General features: G+C 37.6%; 1 protein-coding gene across 14 annotated transcripts in view; it reads left to right on the forward strand.

Annotated features, from left to right (window-relative positions):
* Positions 1-22,137, forward strand: part of LOC146402252 (uncharacterized) — a 1,625,488-nt gene that overhangs the window by 1,402,855 nt on the left and 200,496 nt on the right. The window lies entirely within an intron of this gene.

Below are 22,137 nucleotides of genomic sequence, written 5' to 3' on the forward strand. Positions count from 1 at the left end.
CGGCAGAGAGATTCTGGCATACAAGTTTTATCATTTTGACTGTGGTATCAGTGAACAGCTTCTTTTATTTTTCAAAGGACACTCATATTTCGTGATGCAAGAGATTAAAACTATTTGAACATTTCTTGTGCAATTAGAATTTAGCCCTTTAATTTTTGAAGATGTCTTTAGTATATTTCTACTTCCTACCTTACTCAACCTACATATTTATCCCTCCAAAGTGCCTATTTCCTGCTCAAGAAAGGCATGTGGGCTGACAAGAGGGATGAAAGAGAAATGATAAGGAAAAGGAATGATCAGAGTTCATGCAATGTATAGCTTCACTAAAAGACATAAATTTTTTTATTTGTTGCTTCCTATTAAGATACAATGTCCTTATTCTTTTTTTATTAATAGGAAATAATTTTATTTTTTTTCTTTTGTTTTTTCCAAGCTCCCCATCCATCCTACTCCTTCCCCCTCCCCCTTGGCAACCACAAATCTATTCTCCAGGTGCATGATTTTCTTTTCTGTGGAAAGGTTCATTTGTGCTGTATATTATATTCCAGATATAAATGATATCACTATGGAGAACAGTGTGGAGGTACCTTAGAAAACTATACATAGAACTACCATATGACCCAGCAATCCCACTCTTGAACATATATCCCAATAAAACTTTCCTTAAAAATACACATGCACCTGCATGTTCATTGCAGCACTATTCACAATAGCCAAGACATGAAAACAACCCAAATGTCCATCAACAGATGATTGTATTACGAAGATGTGGTGTATATATACACAATGGAATACTACGCAGCCATAAAAAAGAACAAAGTCATGCCATTTACAGCAACCTGGATGGAACTAGAGACTCTCATACTGAGCAAAGTAAGTCAGAAGGAGAAAGGCAATGTCCTTATTCTTAATCTAACTTCCTGAACCATATTCTAGTATCTATCTATCTATCTGTCTGAAGAGAGAAACATACATACACACATGTTTCACACATTTGTGATATTACCCGCCCAAGACAATCAAATTTCTTGGTACTGTTATAGGAATAAAAATATTAGCTGTCAGTTAAAGAAATCTTAATCTAGGATAGTATTGGGCTAAGTATTTTACCTATATTAACTCTAGTCCTAACAATTTTTCTGTCATAATCCCTAGTCTAATTTTCACACATTAGTAGTTTGAAGTGAAAATATTTACTTATTCAGAATTGTAAAAGTTAGGACCTATTTTGATAAATTTCAAAATACCACTAGCATCACTTGGTACTGTTTTATATATTATTGGTGTGTTTTTTGCCAGTAATATGATGGACATTTTTCCTTAGAGACACACATATGAATATACCAGGGCACCATTATGAAAAAAACAAGTGCAGATAGTCAGCTTTGGTTTTTGACTACACTAGGAATGGGAAAACTGTGGTCCATGTGCCAAATTCAGCTAGCCACCTGTTTTTGTAAATACAATTTTATCAGAACACGATCATGCCCAATTTTCTACATATTGTCTGTGGCTGTTTTGAAATTACATGACAGAGTTGGGTAGTTGTGACAGAGAGCAGAAAGACCATAAGCTTAAGAAAAAAAAAAAAAAAATATATATATATATATATAGGCATTCCCCTTGTGGCTCATCAGGTTATGTACCCAACTAATATCCATGAAAATGCGGGTTGGATCCCTGGTCTTGCTCAGTGGGTTAAGGATCCTATGTTGCCATGAGCTGTGGTGTAGGTTGCAGACATGGCTTGGATCCCGTGTTGCTGTGGTTGTGGTGTAGGCTGGCAGCTGTAGCTCTGATTCCACCTGTAGCCCAGAAACTTCCATGTGCCACAGGTATGGCCCTAAAAAAATACACACACCCTTGCTTTACAGAAAAAGTTTGCCAACCTTTAGACTAGCTGATTACTCTAGTAACTGTATTGATGTAAGGTTTTATCAAAGCAGAATATATACATTTCATTAACATTGAGTCCTAGGAACTCAAACAAAGCATAAAGTTAATTTTCTTTTTTCCATTCTGTGAAATTCTTTTGCAGTAACTAAACTATTTGGTTTTACTCTTAAAAAGTGACAACAATTACATTTTCTTAGTGTTTTCCCCTTTTGCAATATATTCCCTAAGTTGAACCCAAATCTAAGAGTAACACTAGGTAGTTATTTTTGTCTTATAACAAACCTCTTTGGATAGTGCCTCATGTATACAGTATACTTGGTCTGTTACAAAATCTTATCATTCTTGTCTCTGAAATGGTTTTTAATTCATAATTTCCCTCCTTTTCTCTCTTTCATCCTTATATAATTTTATACCTTAAATATTCGGGTAGTCACCTACTAGTCCCCCCTTTCTCTCCTTCCTCAAAATGTATAGTTTTTAATTTCTTCATTCCATCAGCCATAATAATAATAATTATTATAATGGCAGCAACAAAAATACTTAAACAGCATTTACTATCTGCCATTGTTTATGTATAGTAACTATTTGATAGTCACAACAACTCGATGAGTTTTTATTATCCTAATGTAGACGAAGAAATGGTGGCAAAGAGAGGTAAACAAACTTGCACCCAAATAAGAGTCTAGGAGTTTCCCCAGTGGCCCGTCAGAAACTAATCTGACTGGTGTCCATGAGGACGCAGGTTCGATCCCTGGCCTTACTCAGTAGGTTAAGGATCTGCGTTGCAGTGAGCTGTGGGTGGGGGTCACAGATGGAGCTCAGATCTGGCATTGCTGTGGCTGTGGTGTAGGCTGGTGGCTAGAGTTCTGATCTGACTGACCCCTAGCCTGGGAACTTCCATATACCATGGGTGTGGCCCTGAAAAGACCAAAAAAAAAAAAAAGTGTAAGTGTCTCAGCTAACATTAAAATCTATATCTTTTTCAATGATAATATTCATATCCTTTGTTTTTAAACATGTCACCTCTTTATTGGGACCTTTGAATAGACTGCCTGATATTTGAATGGCTATTTTGATTTAGGTTTTAGGAGTGTTCCCCATCCTCCAGCACATCCTGATATTTGAATGGCTGTTTTGATTTAGGTTTTAGGAGTGGTCCCCATCCTCCAGCACATCCTCCAGCGCATGATGTCCAGGATGAGTTCATCAGTTTGTGGTTCATGGTGGCAGTGAGAGTGCCTGATGGGAAAGCTTCATAGAGCCTCCAGGAGCCCAAGTGCTTGAGGGCATCCTGCCTTCACTGTGGGCTCTGGGCTAAGTGTTGGTTATTACCACTTATCAGATTCTCAAACGAAAATATATCTCGTCGTGAACACCTTTTGCCAGCCAAATCCTATCTGCAATTCTAACTTTATCCTTCATTTTGCCTCAACCAGGGCTTGCTCCTATCAATGGTCAGTGTGCTTCTTAGCTATGATTTTCTAAATACTGTTTTTGTAGCTTTGCTCGTTTGATTTTTCCCTGTATAGGATGCTTTGCTTTTGTTTCTCACCTTTTTTATGCAAGAACTGACTTTACAATTCTGTGGAGAGGAAGGAAGTAGGCAGGTTGAATGTATATGCTCAGCAGTCGAAGGTCAAGACTTCTCTCCCCTCACAACGCTGCACGATAGGGTTGCTCAAGGTAAGAAATTTATCATCTCTGAGCCTCAAGTTCTTCTCCGAGAAAACAGAAATCATCACTGAGCTACCTTCCAGAAAATGCTGTTATGGACACTGAATGGGATAATTAATGGAACATACTTAGCATATAGCCTGGCACATTGTAAGCACACAGTTTTGCTATAAATACACACAATCTTCTGGTGGGGGGGGAATACCCCTGTAGGATAAAGGCTGGCAAACTTTCTATAAGGAGCCAGTTAGTCAATGTATTAGGTTTTGGGGGCCATGAGGCAAAGTGGATGATATTCTGAAGAAATATTCAACATTTAAAATTTGAAATCATTCTTAGCTCATGGGCCATGTAAAAATAAATGGTGGGCTAGACTTGGCTCATAGGCTGTAATTTGCTAACCTCTGTTCAAGGAGGTCAATACAGCTAACAATCGTTATAGTCTTAATTTGAATTGTTATATTATTTCTTTCCTAATTGTTCTGCCAACATTTTTTTCTGTCGTCATTGTTCTTTATCTCTCTAAAGGTGCACTGCAGTATAAAATGCTCTTATACACACTTACACATACACACACGCACACACACAGTATATTCTAGGCACCAAAAAAGGGTTTTGTGATAATACACAGTGATTCCTCAAATTATCAGATCCATTTCTCAGTTCTGGTGCTTACATTCCCCCATCTGTGTTTATATTACTGGAGGCTCACATTATGATTAATTTTTAGTGTGATTTGCTGTGATCAGAGCCCACACCTACATATGCAGTCACCATTGTTTATAGTATTTGATTATTTTAAAAATTAAACCACAGTTACCGAGAGGGAAAAAAGTTGATGAAAATAGGAGAACAAAAGTCTGGTCATTCTGTTTATTCCTTTATATTCCTCGCAGGAGCCCGAAATCCCTTTTGAGTCATGCTTTGAACCACGTTGTAAGCTTGTGGTATAAAATCTATCAGGCTTATTTTAGGGAACATTTGACCCCTTCATTTAGGTATGAAGAGACTCTTTTCCTGCCTTTTTGGTATTTTTTATTTCTCACTAATGAATCCATAGTCTCCCACACTGAGCAGTAAGTAAACTTAATTATATTTACACGTGAGTGCAATGTCCATAGTAATCTCTTTTTTTTTTTTGGAAAAGGTTGTAAGGCAATTCGTATTTAAAACTAAATGACCTTTGAGAGACATTCTATTGAAAAGTATCTGTGTGCTGGTACAGGTGATAGAACAGGATTTCTCTAAACCAAGCGGGGAAAGCTTTAATATAAATATTAGTAAGAAAATGGCCCAGGTCTTAGATTATAGCACTGAAATGAAGGCTGGAAAATCAACTATATTTCTTCCTGGAAGAAAGTAAAGCATTGCAGATCTTCTGGCTTTTGTTCTCTTTTTTTCATTGATGGGGAATTAGAAAGACCATATAACACAGAAGGGACATTTCCCATACATTATTCTATGATTATCACAATTAAATTTCTCAGTATATAGATGGAACAGCAGTGTCTGGGAGTGGTTAAATTATTTCCTAAAACTAGCATAACCATTACATGTCAAATCTGTGAATTCTAATCCACATTTTCTTGATTCCAATACCCATGTAAGTATCCAGATATATCTTTTATTAGCAAAGGAATTCTAAAATCAATGAGCATCTATTATGACATCATAATGACATCTATTATTGTCCTCGTTGATTCCACTAAACAAGTACTTGGATTTCAGAGGTGATCTGTGGTCTTAGTTCGTAAAATGTCAGCAGCGCAAGCTGGGGGAGAGAAACATCTATTTTGTGAAAGCATATATGCGCTTCCTCTGCTTTTTCTGCTGGTCCTTATTCTTTAAAGTCAATTGTGGTACATCCTGGCTATGTCTCTGATATTACAGCTCAGTCTGTCTGGGATACTAGATGAATCCCTAAGCATTCTTCCTGGTTTTACAGTAGATTCTGTTTGTCGCTCTGCAGACTCTTTCCTTCCGTCTTTCTGGTTCCGTCACCTCCACTAGATAGGCTAGATGTTTCCAATCAAATATGCAGCCCCCAAAAATCATCCTCCCAAAATGGAACATCTGGATTCTGCTCCAAAAACACACTTTTGATCAAGAGGAACCATCTTAGTGTTCCCATAGTGGGGAAGAAAGAGTAGGATAACATATTGATCCTCTCTTCCTTTAAAATTTTGATATCCAGAGTTCCCGTCATGGCTCAGTGGTTAAAGAATCTGACTAGGAACCATGAGGTTGCGGGTTCGATCCCTGGCCTTGCTGAGTGGGTTAAGGATCCGGTGTTGCCGTGAGCTGTGGAGTAGGTTGCAGACATGGCTCAGATCCTGTGTTGCTGTGGCTGTGGTGTAGGCCAGCAGCTATGGCTCCGATTAGACCCCTAGCCTGGAAACTTCCATATGCCACAAGAGTGGCCCAAGAAATGGCAAAAAGACAAAAAAATAAAATAAAATAAAATTTTGATATCCGATGCATCATGGGTTTTTTGGCATCAGTTTCAAAATTGTAAAATATTAAACTGAATATTATTTGCCTTGATTACTGAGATCTGTGGCATCCATTTACATCTTATACCTATGGTGAATGCCTCACCTGCTTTACCCTAGTCCTTTCCCCATTGGGATCAAATAGTTAAAAGGTTCTAAAGCCAGTCTGACTGGGCTTAAATCTATGGCCTGCCACTCTCTGCCAAATTCCCTTGAACAGGTTACTTAACCCCTAAGCATCGGTTTTCTCACTGATAAATAGAAAATAATAATAATAACCTAGCCAATATGAATGCTGTGAGATTTAAAGAAATACTATATGGAAAATATTTACCATAATTCCTAGTTAATTTTAAGTGCTATTAAGGTATTCACTATTATTGAAAGATTTGAAATCTTGCCGATAAAAGTTTAAAATAGAAATCTGTCTTCATATTTAATTCATTTACTGACTCAATATCTCTCAAAGTTAAGGCCCCAAATCAGTATTTAAAGATATAAAACATAGTGAAACAATCTCCTCATGTCATTTTAATGATTAGCTTTGCTTGGACATTTTTGTGGAAGATGAACCTTCTCAATTCTTGTTTTTACCCACTTCCCACTCACCAGAATGCTTTAATCTAGGTTCAGATCTTCATGGCTTCATGCCGAGACTAGTTCAAGAATATTCTCTATGATGTCCCTGCCTCTAAAATTACAGCACTGTAGAAAATAGAACAAAATAATCATCTGAAAATACATCTGACAATATCATCTTTCTTGAAAACCTTGAGAGTCAAAGCCGAAGAGAGCCAGGAACTTTGAACACCTTCGTGAGTTCATGTGGACCATGTCAAAATCGCCAGGTCCGACTACACACACCGTTGTAGATAAAGATTTGGAACATCATTTCCCAACGTAGTGTTACTCTTTCTGTGCATTTGTGAGCCTTCTCTCTGCTTAACCCCTCACCCCACCTGCCTCTCCCACTTCTCCATCTAATATGGTCTCATCCTTCAAAGCTTAGCTCCTATACAATCACCAGTTACTACAGCCTCTGAAAAAGGTGCTTTTCCTCCATGGCAGTGTGGTTTATGCTCATACTTTAGAATCTGCACTAGATGTCCCCCAAAACACAGAAGAATATGCCAAAGCCACTTGACTTCAAATTCTTCAAGGTCACCTGCCCTGAAATTATAGTGTCTAAGCCCTGGTACATATCTTCTTCATGCTTGGCACGCTTAAATTTTTTGGATAAGAACACACAAATAAGTGAATGGAAAAAAATGTTGTCTTTTACACTAAAATGATGGAGAAACTCAAGGTATCTTTATAACATGTAAGCTAATCATATCTAGATATTGTGACTAGTAGATAGACAATGGAGAGTAGAGTTCCCATTGTGGCTCAGCGATAACGAACCTGACTAGTATCCATGAGGATGCGGATTCTATCCCTAGCCTTGCTCAGTGGGTTAAGGATCCAGCATTGCCATGAACTGTGGTGTAGGTCACAGACGTGGCTTGGATTCCACATCACTGTGGCTGTGGTGTAGGCCGGAAGCTACAGCCTATTCGACTCTAGCCTGGGAACTTCCATATGCATATTCCATATGCAGCCCTAAAAAGACCAAAAAAAAAAAAAGTAACTTCCTTTCATCTTTTTATCTTCTCCATCTTCATAATCATTCATGAAGCCTGATTTTAACTTCTAAATAAATATCTCATGAAATTGCCTACTTCTTTCTGTTTTCATCCAACACCCAAAGCACATATCTAACACTTTACTCCTTAATGGATAAAGACAAAACTTAATATTGACTTCCAGACTCTTTCTAGCACAGCTCTGCCTCTGCATGCAACCTCATTGTGCCAGATGATAGGCATTCAAAGATGACTGCCACAACATGCCCCATCCTCTGAGACATTCTGGTGATATGCTATTTACATACTCATCGAGTCATGTGAGGTATGCATCCTTTCCTTGAAACTGGGTCATGTTTGTGAGCAGACTGATCAGTGAGAGAGCAATACTGGATCATAAAAATTACCAAGAATTCTCACTTTGTCCTCTCGAGTGTTCACTCTCAAAACCCAGGCATCCTGTGAAAGGGAAGGTAAGTAGCCATGTGGAGGGGTATGTTCCAGCCACTCACCCCAGCTGACCTCTCTATTGACAGCTAGTGATGCCAGCTCAATATGCATCCGATACCTCCAGCTGTTGATTCACATCTCTGAGCCACCTCTGCTCCAGGCACATGGAGCAAAGAAGCTGTCCTTACTGAGCAGCAGTCCTTACTGTTTTCTCTGCCTGGGATGCTCTGTCTCACTTCTAATTAACTTTATCAGTTAATTCTTATTTATCCTCCAGGTGTCTGCTCAGACATTCTTTCCTCAAAAAAACTTCTTGGACTTCTAGCCCAGCTCTTAGCCCTTTCCTTCCCTGTCCTCACCACAGCCATAATTTCTAAAATTGGTATAATAATGAAATTATGATCTCTCTCACAAACTAGGCTAAAATTCCCATGAGAGAAACGTTCTTGCTTGTATCAGTGTATTTCAGAACCTGCCAGAGGGTGTGGCACATACTACATTCTCTATACATATTTGTCAAATTGATGACAGAGAGAATTTAGTCACCATTCAACAATAGTTGTCTGATTCCTATACGAGCTCTTGGAATGTTCTAGGTAGTAAAGATTTTACTGTGAACCAAGAAAACCAAGTCCTGGCCTTATGGGACTTACATGGTAGTGGGGCAGAGAGAAAAAGCACATGGGAATAGTTTTAGGTTATGATATATGCTATGAACAAAAGCAAAGTAACAGAAGGGGAAGCGAAGGAAGGTCGGGTGAATATTTAACCACGACTGACTTAAAAGAAGACGTTAGGGATCAGAGGGAAGGTGTATGTCAGGAAAACAAGTGACAAACCCCTATAATATGAGCAGATTTAACATTTAAAACCAAAGGATAAGTGAGCCTGAGGAACCAGTGAGTGCAGGTGAGGAGGGCAGATGGGGTCAGTCAGGTGATGAGCTGCAGGTTATTGACAGCTGTGTAGGAGAGAAAAGACTTTTCTTTCCCCCAAGTGTGATGGAATATGGGTGAGCTTTGAATAATGAGCTTGACAGTATTTGTTTCTGTTTCTGTTTGGAAAGTGTACTTTCTTTTGTGGGAAGCAAAGAAACTGGAAGCTGTGACTGTGATGGAGACCAGAGACAATGGAGTGTTGTATCGGAGTGTTGAAAAGTGTGCAGAGGCCGGATTTCTGTCGACGTTTGAATGAATGGCACTTGCAGAATTAATGCATGAATCGTCTATCCTCTGCTGTTGTGGCATCTCAACACCTCTCTTCTCTTTTTCCAACACCTTTTCATTCTCACTTTTTCTCTTATTGTTCTTCAGTCCCATACAACTCTAGTCAGATATGCAGGTCCCCTGTAGCTTTTTATATACATCTGGTGCTTAATGACAAAGTTAAACTCCTCAGAATTAAGAATGAATCACCATTTGCAGGGGTCTAAGTTCTTTAAATCGGCAATTCTTCTCCTTGTTGCAATAAAGAAGAAATCCTCCTTGGGTACTTCTGTTAATATGTATGATTGTGTTCCTGCTTCCCACCCATATGAGATTACACACAATCTCTTCCCCTAATACACAAGTGCCCATGCAGCTTTGCAGGTGAATTAATTGTTCATTTCATTTGATTTTCTTCAAATGAGCTCTGGTTTATTTCTCCTCAATTTGTCTTCGGCAGATTTATTTTAAAAACTCTTTTATTTCAGTGTCTAAAGTATTTATCCTCTGGGTCTATTCTCTTTCCTGTACGATGGGAGACTAATTATTCTTCTCCTAATGAATGTTCTAAATGTATCCCATATGGTGGCATATGTGTGTTCAGACCAAAGATGCTTTGGGATAAAATAAGTAAATTCCTCTCCTGAGGTTTCCTTACAAACTTCACTTTGTAACAGTGATAAGTTCAAAGATGCACAGACTCTGGGTTGCTATAGAGATCATGGTCTCCCCCCAAACATGCCTTCCCCTATTCTTCATTTTGCAGAAAGGAACAGAACTACTTAGCTGGATTAGCAAAGAGCTGAAGGCTGTGAATCAAGAAGCTTAAGCTCTATTCCCAACCCTGCCACTGCCACTTTAAAATGCCTTTTGTATTAGTCACTTGATTTCCAGATGAAAAAACTGGTTCAAAGGGAGAAGGAAGTTGTATGTTCCTAAAGGGAGTCTGGCCTATAGCCCTCCCATTCCCAGTCAGGCTTCTTCCTTTCAAAGTAATTATCTCTATTTGTAAATAATATATATCAAGCAGTTACACTAAGGAAAGTTTGAATTCCTTTTGCCATGTCAAACAGTGCGGATGCTTTTGTTCGTCTTACTTTACGGAGAGTAGGAACTAAATAAATATTTGCTGAATGAGTGAAAGAAATCATTGCATTATCTGAAGTACCTATTAGGTGTACAGCAGGATAGCAAGCACGTTGTTTATGTAAATAAGCTTAAACTTCACAAGGAGCCAGTCATATTTGGAAATAATAATGCCTTTGAGAAATGAGAAACTGAGGCTCAGGAAGTTTAAATAAATTGGCAACAACCAGTCAACTTGCAGAACTGTGACATGAATATAAACCATCTGGTTTCAAAATCCAAGTCTTTCCACCGCACCAGAGCGATGGTTAACATCCTTTGCTATGTACCAACCACTGTTTTAGGTCATTTATTTTTCAAAATTATCCTCTAAGGGAAGTGTAGATTTGCCCTATCAAGAGACCCAAACTAGAGATTTCTAAGTCTATTTGTGAAGGTCAAACACCTATTAAGTAGGTAAAGATTCAAATCCAGATCTGTGTGGTAACGTTCTACACGCCTGACTTGGGTACCAAATATCCTGATAGAGTCAAGATCCACCTTGTCAGAGCAAGTTTGTACTTTGTAATTTTATGTTATAGGTCAGTGTTTCTTCATTTCCCTTTCAGCTATGCATGAGTGACACATACGGATGGACTTTGTGGGAATGGAGAGAGGGAGAAGATGAGAGAGGAGATATTAATTATTACTTCTAAAAATTACATATATTTCCTCTAGGTGAATGCTCACTTTTGTGCTCCATATTTTAATCAAATTATATTGCTTTTCCTGCTGCAAATTTGTGTGACTTTGGAGGGAAAATGCAATTAATTTTATTTTTAGGCCTTGAGTTTGATAAAAAGTCATCTTAACCATATCATATAAGTTTTTGTATAGTTGCTGCAGAGTGATTATGTATGTACAACATTTAAATGTGCATAATTATGCAATTTAGGTACCATAAATTTACTATAAAAGGAAAATGGAACGTGAGAAAAATGAACATCCCTTATGGTGAGCTTACTATGTGCCAGGCGCTGGATTAATCATTTTTTTGTTATTTATCCTCATCTCAAAGCCATCAGGGCCATATGATAACCTCTGTTGTTGATGAAGAAAATGAACTCGTGAGAGCTTAAGTAGCTTGCTCACAGTTCTATATGCAGTAAGCACTAAAGGAGAATTTGATGGGTCTAAGTCTAAATCTACCTCTGTCTGACTCTAAACCACTTACTAATTTATTTCGATAAAGAGCTCATTGTAAACTTAAAATGCTTAAACTGCTATATACCAGATTTTCTATATTTAAATGGAAAAACATTTCAGAAAAAAAATATCGGCATCTATATTCCTACCACCCAGAATTAACAACTGTTAGTATATTTGCATGTGTGCTTTCTGTGTTTTTGTTGTTGCAAATGTTGCTCTTAAGGGAAAAAATATTTCTGCTTATTTTTTAAAATAAAAAGTGTACATCAGAAAAAATTCAAGCAACATAGAAAACTACCCAAGAAATTTAAGTAATTATGCCATGTTCTACCATTACCATTAGGCACTCATAATTCCAGAGATCTTTCTTGTGTGTATAAGAGTAGAAGCAATAAAGGAAAGAAGGAAAGAAAAGGGAAAGAAGAAAGGCAGTACTTATTTTTAATGATGTATTTTAATTTTAGCCAGAACTATACTCTTTTGAAAGATGACATTACAGGAACTCTTTCCTCTACCTACTCTCCCATTTGTGTGTAGTGTTTATAAACCTGGAAAATATAAGAGTATACCTTTTACATTTTTATTTTATTTTTATATTATTCAAAATATATCAAAATTTATGTATCCATGATTCAGTAGTCTTTATTTGTTTGAGTATTATCATTATACTTAAGTGGGCTTTGTTTAGCAATTATCATGAATGGTTCTTTCTTGGATTATTGATTTTTGTTGTTGAGGTATAATTGATTTACAATGTTGTGTTAGTTTCTGATGTATAGCAGAGTGATTTAGTAATGTGTGTATATATACATATTTTTTTATTACAGGATATTGAATATAGTTCCCTGTGCTATACAGTAGGACCTTGTTGTTTATTTATTTTATATATAGTGATTTATATTTGCTAATCCAAAACTCTAATTTATCACCCCCCTACCTTCTTTCCCCATTGGTAACCATAAATTTGTTTTTTATGTCTGTGAGTCTTTTTAAGTTTTGTAAATAAGGTCATTTGTGTCATATTTTAGATTCCACATATAAGTGATATCATATGATTATTTGTCTTTCTCTCTCTGACTTACTTCACTTAGTATGATAATCTCTAGTTGCATCCACGTTGCTACAAGTGGCATTATTTCCCTCTTTTTAATGCGGAGTAGTTGTGTTTCATATATATGTACCACATCTTTATTCATTCCTCTGTTGATGGACATTTAGGTTGCTTCCATGTTTTGGCTATTGTAAATAGTGCTTCAGTGAACATTGGGCTGCATGTATCTTTTCAAATTATGGTTTTCTCTGGATATGTACCCAAGAGTGGGATTTCTAGATCATGCAGTAGCTCTATTTTTAGTTTTTTAGGAACCTCCTGCTGTTTTCCATAGTGGCTTCATCAGTTTACGTTCCTACCTACAGTGCAGGAGGGTTCCCTTTTCACCACATCCTCTCCAGCATTTGTTATTTGTAAGTGGAACCTCATTGTGGTTTTGATTTACATTTCTCTAATAATTACCAATGTTGAACATTTTTTCATGTGCCTATTGGCTATCTGTATGTCTTCTTCGGAGAAATTATTTAGGTCTTTTTCCCATTTCTTGATTGGGCTTTTTGGTTTTTTTTAGTTGAGTTGTATGGGTTTGTTTATATATTTTGGAAATTAAGTTCTTGTCATTCACATCATTTGTAATTATTTTCTCCCAGTCCACATGTTGTCTTTTCATTTTGTTTAAGGTTTCCTTTGCTGTGAAAAAGCGTATAAGTTTGATTTGATCCCATTTGTTTAGTTTTGCTTTTATTTCTATTGCCTTGGGAATCTAACCTGAGAAAACATTGAGATAGATTTATGTCAGAGAACGTTTTGCTTATGTTGTCTCCTAGGAGTTTTGTGATATCATGTCTTATATTTAAGTCTTTAAGCCATTTTGAGTTTATTTTTGTGTATGGTGTGAAGGTGTGTGTTTTAACTTCATTGAATTACTTGTCAGTGTCCAGCTTTCCCAGTTTCTGAGCTCTCTATTCTGTTTCACTGATCCACATATCTTGTTTTATGTCAATACCATGCTGTTTTGATTACTCTAGCTTTGTAGTATTGTCTGAAACCTGGAAGGGTTATGCCTCCAGCTCTTCTTTCTCAGTATTGCTTTGGCAATTCTGAGTTTTTTATGGTTCCTCATAAATTTTAGGATTATGTGTTCTAGTTCTGTGAAAAATGTCATAGGTAATGATAGAGATTTTATTCCATCTGTAGATTGCTTTGGATAGTATGGCCATTTTAACAGTGTTAATTCCTCCATTTGGATTGTTGATTTTTTGTTCTCCTTTTAGTTGACGACAATTTTTCAAGTAATCTTTCAAAGACATTGCAGATTCTGCGCTGATTCTGTTATTCAATGATTGAATGTCTGCTTACTAACTTGATATAGTTGGCTCTCTGCATTCACAATTTCTATAGGCTCAGATTTGACCAACAGTGGATTAAAAATATTCAAAAAAATTACAGAAAGTGTCAGAAAACCCAAAACTTGAGTTTACTGTGCATCAGTAACTGTTTACTTAGCATTTACTTTTTATTAAGTATTATAAGTTATCTAGAGCTGATTTAAAGTATATGGGCAAAAGTATGTAAGGTATATGGAAATATATGCCATTCTATTACCTCAAAGATAGTGCAGATTTTGTTCTAGACTTCCACAATAAATATTATAAAGCAATCCATATGAACTTTTTTGTTTCCCAGTGCATATAAAAGTTAGGTTTATGACATACTATAGTCTATTAAGTATACAATATCATTATGTCTAAAAAAAGTGCATATTTTAATTAAAAATACTTATTGTGGGAGTTCCCTTATGGCACAGTGGGTTAAGGACCCAACATTGTCATTGTAGTTGCTTGGATTGCCTCTGTGGCACAATTTTAATCCATGGCCTGGGAACTTCCACATGGCATAGGCACAGCCAAAAGCAAAACAAACAAGCAAAAAAACAACAAAAAACCTTTATTGCTAAAATGTTCCAAAAAATTACATTGGTAACATCAAAGGTCACTGATTACAGATCACCATTACAAATAAATAATGAAAAAGCTTGAGATATGAGAAATACCAAAATGTGACACAAAACTATGAAGTGAGCAAATGCTGTTGGAAAAACGGCATTGATAGGCTTGATTGATGCAAGGTTGTCACAAACCTTCAATTTGTTTAAAAAACATTATTTATGAAATGGAATAACACAGAGTTCAATAAAACAAGGTATGTCTGTAAAGAAGTTGAGTATCCTCAGAGTTTGGGTATCAGCAGGGCTCCTGGAAGCAATCCTCTGAAGTTAACATGGGAAGACTATAGTTAAAAGGCATTGTGGCTAAGTTTAATATTCTCAAATGTCACTTTTTCCTTCAAAAGTCTAGGTTATGTTTTATTGATATGCCATTCATTATCTTTTTAGAAGGGAATCTAGCTGTGAACGAGGTTGAGATCAGCATCATTTTCCCTGTATACGTAGGTGATTTGTTTTGTGTGCCTAGTTTCTTAATGAATTCTTCTTTTATTCTCAAAGTTAGACTTTTTTTTTTTTTTTTGTCTTTTGTCTTTTGTTTTTTTTCAGGGTCGCCACTGAGGCATATGGAAGATCCCCAGCTAGGGGTCGAATTGGAGCTACAGCTGCCAGCCTACACCACAGCCACAGCAATGCAGCATCCAAGCCAAGTCTACTACAACCTACACCACAGGTCATGGCAACGCCTGATCCTTAACCCACTGAGCAAAGCCAGGGATTAAACCCATGTCCTCATGGATCCTAGTCGGGTTCGTTAACCACTGAGCCATGAGGGGAACTCCCTCAAAGTTAGGCATTTTATCTAGCATATGTACTGGCCCTAAAACATTGTATCTTGAAACGAGATGTGTTGTTTTATTCTGTGGCTCTGTGTATTCATCTTTGCTTTCTTTTTTTTTTCTTTTTTTAAGCCACATATCTTACATTGTGTGATGAGGTCAATTTTCTGCTCCGTGTGTAGGTATTTTACTTCTGGGATACCAATTAGCTTGTATTGAATCACGGTGTCTTCCAGATTCATTAACATATCTCGAATTGTTTTACTCTGTTGTTTAGATCTGTATTCACTGTGATTATCCCAGTGTTGGTAATTTAGGTTTAGGATCTATATTCTGTTCCTTGCATATTTCACAGTTTCTTAGCTGTGGAGTGAAAACATTGGTCTCTGGTGTGTTTTCTCCTACATGCAACTTCCCTTTTTTGTTATATTTGATTATTTTAACATTTTTTTGAATTCAGGTCTTAATAATTTATTCCATGATATGAAATGACTTCAAGAAATTGTAAGATTTGATTCTAGATTATGCTTTCTCACTCTTATTTGCATGGTACATTTCTCCCCCAACCTCCACTCTGTATATTTTGTTTAAGTTTTGGTTACAGGCTTACTATATAGTTTATTTTCAGTTAATTACTCTGAGGTTATTCTATATGCATTCCATTTGTTTTGATAGAACGGAGAGAGAATCAAGTGACCCACACTATATCAGAGAATAGTTTTCTGTTATGAGCAGCCTATGAAGGCTTTTTGTGTTTTATCAATGCTTCTGAACCCAAGCAGGTGGTGTGGGTAGAGCATTGACAAGGACAAAGTATTGACTTGGTTAAAAATGCATGAGTTCTGTTTTTTGTGAGTGTGTTAATGATGCAAGCATATTTATTATACTCTAAGTCAACGTTTATATATGAGGTTAAGAGTTTACAATTCTCAGAGTTCCTGCTGTGGCACAACTGGATCTGTGGTGTGTTTGCAGTGCTGGGACACAGTTTGACTCCCAGCACTGTCCAGGAGCTCTGTATGCTGCAGGGAAGCTCCCCTTACCACCCCCCCACCCCAAGAAAATGGAAAGAAAAAGAATTTACAGGAGTTTCCACTGTGGTTCAGTGGTCAAAGGACCCGGCATATTCTCCTTCAGGATGTGGGTTTGATCTCTGGCCTCGCTCATTTGGTTAAGGATCCAGTGTTCTTGTGGCTTTGGCATAGGCCTCAGCTGCAGCTCTGATTTGACCGCTAGCCTGAAAACTTCCATAAGTTGCAGGTGTGGCCATTTAAAAAAAATTTTTTAATTCTCACCCACTTTGGTTATTTTCCCTCCTCACTGTGTTCCCTTTCCCCATTTACTCTTTTTTTCCTCGTGGTGGTTTCCATGACTTCTAGGTTAGGAGGGGAAACAAGGAGATAAGATTACCAATTAATGAGTGAGAATTCCCAGAAGATTATCAACTCAGCTCTTGGCCTTTTACATGTTTCTTCATCTGTGGTCCCCAGTAAACTGTGGGCTCTTTGAAGATAGAGTATGCCTTCCTCTTCCTTCTTTTAATTTTATACGCCTAGCAGCTAACCTCATTGCACAATGTACGTAAAATAATCAGATGAGTTTACATGGTGACTGATCTGTGTTCAACCTAAGGACTTATTTTATAATATATAGGGCTCTCTAAAAATGATATAGAGGTTTTTCAAGGAATTACCCCCTGGCAAAAATACTCAAGCCAAGGACTGAATGATTCTGGATGAGAAGGAGATCTTCTACGTAGTCAAAAAAGGACATATGTGCTCCAGTTAGGATTTTACTAAAAAGCACTTTTTTTTTTGGCCTCTGAGTTCAGTGGCTTAATGTAGGATCTCAGTTCCTAGACCAAGGATTAAACCTAGGCTGTGCTATGACAGTGCCAAGTCCTAGCCACTGGACCACCAGGGAATTCCCTAAAAAGTACTTACTTTAAAATTATCAAAAAGGTTTCCACAGAATTTTCTTTTCTTTTCCTTTCTTTTTTTTAGGATCTCACTTATGGCATATGGACATTCACAGGTTAGGGTCAAATCAGAGCTGCAGCTGCCAGCCTGTACCACAGCCACAGTAACACCGGATCCAAGCCACATCTGCAACCCATATCACAACATGCGGTAACACCAGATCCTTAACCCACTGAGCAAGGCCAGGGATCAAACTTGCATCCTCCTGGACACTATGTCGGGTTCTGAACCCACTGAGCCACAATGGGAATTCCATCCTCAGAGTTTTCAGCTACATACCTTGAATAAAGAACTATTTTGCATATTTTAGAAGTTTCAAGCTCAAAGTGGGGGATTCGTTTATCAGAATTGTTCACTGTAAAATTTGTCCTACACCATATTTTTCTTTCTGGACTTTTCCCCCAGTGATTTTTTAATATGATAGTAAGAATAAAACAACAAAAATAATACTACTAACACAGCATTAGAAATAAGAAAATAAATGTGTCAGCCTTATGACATTTTTTTATGCTGTTCCACTTTTGAATATGAGACTGGCATTGTCTGTGATTATTTTGAAAGCAATGGAAGAGTTCATTCAGATACATTTTAAGCTTATGGTTATTAACTTTTCAAACTTGGAGGCATCCCTGGTGGTCTCTTCAATAGCTATGTCCTCTGCATGACTTTCAGTCTTTGCCTGCAAACAATCATGAGAGCACAGACCATTTTAAAGTAAAATCATTTTAGCATAAGTGTTTGTTTCCCCTTCTTTTGTTACCTTGATATACTTCTATTTCCAATGCCCAATTTAAACTTGAAAGAAAATTCCTAATGTCCTTGCTTTATATTTCTAGAGATCCCATAGTGTACTAAGTCTTGAGATAATAATCTATTCATAGATTTATAGAAACAATGAATAAATTAGTTGGATAAACTTAGACTAGATCAAGAGCTTTAAAAAAAACAATTCTGAGAATTCTGACAACATGAATTGACCTCCCTTGATTTTATATGTGGTGAACAACGAAGCATCTAATAAAAATAAAAATAAGAATTATTGGAGTTCCCATTGTGGCTCAGTGGGTTAAGAACCTGATGACTATCCATGAGGATGTGGGTTCAGTCCCTGTCAGCATAAGTTGCAGATGAAGCTCAGATCTGGTGTTGCTGTGGCTTAGGTCTGCTAAACCTCAGATTCTACCCCTAGTCCAGGAACTTCCATGTGCCACAGGTACGACCCTAAAAAGAGAGAAAAAAATTATTTGTGAATGTCCTATGTTTGAAAATAGTTGATACTATATGATACCATGTGATTATTGCTTTCCTTTTTTATTTTTAGATGGAAAATTGAGGCTCAGAATTGTCACTTAACCAACTTTGTAAAACATAAAGTTACAATTTGAGTTATTTCTGATCCTAATGCCTTTATGAAACAGTATCTCTGTGATTAGACTGAACTGACTGCAAAATTTAGAATATATGAAGAAAATGTCTAGTATTTAAGTAAAGGCAGGAATAAGCTAAAAGTTCAGGAAGAATTTTATGTCAGGAGTGGAATGTTTTGATAAAGCAGTTTATTAAAAAAGAAAAAATAGGAGTTCCCATCGTGGCGCAGTGGTTAATGAATCCAACTAGGATGATCCCTGGCCTTGCCCAGTGGGTTAAGGATCCGGCATTGCAGTGAGCTGTGGTGTAGGTGGCACTGTGGCTCGGATCCTGCCTTGCTGTGGCTCTGGCGTAGGCTGGCGTCTACAGCTCCAATTAGACCCCTAGCCTGGGAACCTCCATATGCCGCGGGAAGCGGCCCTAGAAAAGACAAAAAGACAAAAAAAAAAAAAAAAAAAAAAAAAAGAAGAAAAAGATAAAGAAAAAATGGAGGACAAAGGATACCTGGGATGGGAAGCTTGGAAAACCATTTGCAGCCTTACTGAGCTATATTTCATATCTAATATTTTGTAAGTTCAAAGTATTCAACCTAATGTTTTGATAACTGTGTATAATGTGAAATAATTGTTGCCAAAACACAGCCTTTGTCCACTGGTGCCAAACAGAAATGCAGAGATGTTTTGGGTCAAGGAGAAAGGAGTAGCTTTTATTGCTTTGCCGAGCAAATGAGGCCACAGCAAGGTCATGCCTTAAAGACTGCACCCTCCCTTGGGGAAAAATTGAAGAACGTTTTGTTATGTAGACTTAAGGGGAAAAACCAAGGCTTTTGATAAGAATCAGGGTTGGGGCAGGCACACATTCTTCTTTCTTTTGGAGACTTCATGTCAAGGGAGCTGGTATCAGGAGATTTTGGCATAATTCTGGTGGTCTTCCAGGTTATCACGACCTGACCTTTCTGAGAACAGGTACACTTTCCAAAAGAGTATATTTTTCAGGGTTTATGAAAAACTAGGAAAGTACCAGAAAAATATCAGGTTGATTACCACAATAGGGTGAAGAAGGGCAAAATAGACCACCCTTAAATATGCTTCTTTGGCATAAGGTTTATCTTTAGGCTGATTATTTTTAAGAAACAGCAGACACAAGAGAAGCTCTGAAAATCCGGCATAAGTTACCCTTTGAAAGAGACATTTATGTTTTATATGGGAGATGTCCATTCATAAGGATGTCTCCCTTTTGTACCAGGAAGAGGAGGGTGGACTCTAAATCTCTAAAATCTCTTATCAGTGGAGAAAGCAAGGACTTAAATCTATATAACAACCATATCCTTGCTTACTCTGCTTTTCTTGGTAGCCTAAACCATAACTGGCCTTCTTCCAACACCCATCTTTCTTCTATGTTAACTGGAGATAGTATTTAGGGTGGTACCTTGGGCCATTGGGGGTTTACTCGATTTTCCTTTCCTGATTATCTCTTATGTATACAGGAGTTATTATATGTTATTAAACTTACACTGTCTTTCTCTTGTTAATCTCTTTTTTTTTTTTTTTTAGAGCTGCATCCACAGCATATGGAGGTTCCCAGGCTAGGGGTCGAATTAGAGCTGTAGCTTCTGGCCACAGCCACAGCCATGCAGGATTCAAGGTGTGTCTGTGACCTACACCACAGCTCATGGCAATGACAGATCCTAACCCACTGAGCAAGATCAGGGATTGAACCCACATACTCATGGATACTAGTTGGGCTCATTAACTGCTGAGCCATGATGGGAACTCTCTCTTGTTAATCTTTCTTGGTAGACATATATATTTTGTCTCAACCAAGTACCTAGAAGATTTTTCCTCCCCTACAAAAGTTAAGTAACACACCCATCACCTCATATAATTATTTTTTTTTTTTTTTGGTATAGTGATAACATTTAAAATCTGCTCTCTTAGCAACTTTCAAGTGTATAATACAATATTGTGAACTATAATTATGATCCTATATATTCAATCCCTGAAACTTAGGTATCTTATGACTGGAACTTTATACCCATTGACTAACATCTCCTAATTTCCCTGACCTCCCAGCCCTTGGCAACCCCCATCCTACTTTCTGCTTCTGTTAGTTTGGCTTATGATCCAATAGTTCCTTAGGAGAAAATGACATTTGAGCAGAGAATTGATGGATGTGAGTCAGTTAGTACAGGTATACACAGGAAGAAAATTGGAGACAGAATTAACGTTTGGTTCCAAGACTCTAGGGAAGCAAAATTTGCCACCCCAAAACGTACCTCTTTGACATAAGCATTAACTTATGCTTTTTTGTTTGTTTGTTTGTTTGTTTGTTTGTTTCTTAGGGCCACACTTGTTGCATATGGAAATGCCCAGGCTATCAGCGGAATCAGAGCTACAGCTGAAGCCTATGCCACCGCCACTGCAATGCCAGATCTGAGACGCATCTGCGACCTACACTGCAGCTCGAGGCAATGCCAGATCCTTAACCCCCTGAGCAAGGCCAGGGATTGAAGTTATGTCCTCATGGATACCAACTGGATTCTTACCTCACTGAGCCACAACGGGAACTCATATGATGATTGTTTTTAAGGCTCAAAAGACTCAGGAAGAAGCTTTGACCTTTCCCCTAACTGCCTAAAAGGATGTAGATCCAGGTCATGTTCCAGAAAGGAGCTGTCACCCTGGATAACTATAGTATGAAAGGGGTGTGCAAACAGGGAGGAAACGAGCAAAATTCATGTTAAAATTCATGTCTGTGTCCCATGGTCTCTGTAGGACCGAGCAAACATCTCTTTACCAAACATTTGCCTCTCCATCTCTATGCAAATTTCCTTGGTCCTTTTGAAGAACCAAACAACTACCTCTAACATCCCCTTTTGTCTTTACCTGAAGATACTCCTTAAGGTGAAGGTTTCAGCCATTTTGGTGAGTTAACTCAGTTTTCCTGGGTCTCTCTTCTGCATACATGTCATTAAACGTTTCTTTGATTTTCTCCTGTTAATCTGCCTTATGCCAGTATAATTCTTAGACCAGCCAGAACAACCTAGAAGGATAGGGGAAAGTTTCTTCCTCTGCTACAACTCCAAAGCAAGAGCACATTTGGTGAATTCATGAAACAAGAAAGAGCCAAGTGGGGCTGGAGGCATGTAGTTGGAGCTGGGGAGGGGGTTTGCTCAGAGATGAATTTAGGTTATAAGGTCCAATGACATATCATACACTGTAAAACAGAATGGATTCTAGGCATTAAGTAGTGATTGAGTTGTGCTAAACTAGAAATTGCACACTCAAATTAAGGAACTTTGGGTTAAATTTTATAATAATAAAACATCGGTGTAACCAG

Source organism: Sus scrofa, chromosome 6, assembly GCF_054392235.1.
Source record: "Sus scrofa isolate SSC_HxYL_T2T_F1_AM1 chromosome 6, Sscrofa_HxYL_maternal_Yorkshire_Landrace_v2.0, whole genome shotgun sequence".
NCBI lineage: Eukaryota > Metazoa > Chordata > Mammalia > Artiodactyla > Suidae > Sus > Sus scrofa.